Source organism: Branchiostoma floridae, chromosome 10 (assembly GCF_000003815.2).
Source record: "Branchiostoma floridae strain S238N-H82 chromosome 10, Bfl_VNyyK, whole genome shotgun sequence".
In the NCBI taxonomy this organism is placed as follows: Eukaryota; Metazoa; Chordata; class Leptocardii; order Amphioxiformes; family Branchiostomatidae; genus Branchiostoma; species Branchiostoma floridae.
Genome location: NC_049988.1, coordinates 129,451 through 130,740, shown reverse-complemented (window position 1 = coordinate 130,740; position 1,290 = coordinate 129,451).

Sequence of the window (1,290 nt, the reverse complement as noted above, 5' to 3'; positions counted from 1 at the left end):
CTAAATTCTGTCAGCACAAAACGCTGGCATGTAAATACAATACCACACCTGATCCAAGTTGTTTTCTTTGTAATTGTTTACCCCTATAGGATATAGGCTTACACTGTTACAGGGTGGTTGGCTTGGCATTGCTGTACTGGCTTGGTGCATGATATACTTTTATTACCTATGGCAGAATTTACCTTTGCCAGAATGGCTAAGGTTATGTTTTGGGCGTGTTTGTGTGTCTGTGTGTGTGTGTCTGTGTGTGTGTTAACAGCATAACTCGAGAAACCTTGGATGGATCCTGATGATATTTGGTAGGTGGGTAGGGGTCGGGAAAACGGAGGTCAAGTTCGATAATGGGCCCCCTAGCGGCTTGCTAAGGCACTGCAGCAGAAACTCATCTATTTTTACATCTCGTGTTCTGTACATGCTGTGGTCATGATTTTTGAGTGGTAGATAGCCCTCGAAGCAGAGATTAAGTGCCGTGAGTTTGGGACTGCAGGCGCCGGTTTCCTTTCAAAATTTGGACGAGAATAACTCTACAATGTGTTGACGGATCGTCATGATTTTTGGTATGTAGATAGAACGAGTGATGACTTACATAATGGTAAACTAATTATGCAAATCAACTGCTAATTTGCATAATTAATGAGGAAAGTTTATAAATCCACTGCATTCCATGATAGGACTTTCAAACTTGTCACATATGTAGCCGGGAAGGAGAGAAATGTCGATAAATATCAATTATGCAAATGATGACCTCATTTGCATAATTAATGAGAAAATATGAACATGTTGACGGATCATCATGTTTTTTGGTATGTAGGTAGCGTAAGTAAAGACCTACATAATGAGATACCAATTATGCAAATCAACAGCTAATTTGCATAATTAGTGAGAATATTTTATAAATTCACTACATTCAATGATAGTACTTTAAAACTTGTCACATATGTAGCTGAGAAAGAGAGAAATGTCAATACATATTTATCATGCAAATGATGATCTAATTAATGGCAAAATATGAACGTGTTGACGGATCGTCATGATTTTTGGCATGTATATAGCCTAAGTGAAGACTTATATAATGTGATACTTATTATGAATATTAACAGCTAATTTGCATAATTGATTAGGAAAAGTTCTTAAATCCACTTCATTCCATTATAGTACTTTCATCAAAGTTGTCACATATGTAACTGAGAAAGAGGGAAGAGAGTAAGAGGTGTATTTAAAGACATTGAAAGAGAATGAGTCAAGAATGGATCAAAGGATCATCATGATTTTTGGTATGCTGATAGCTTA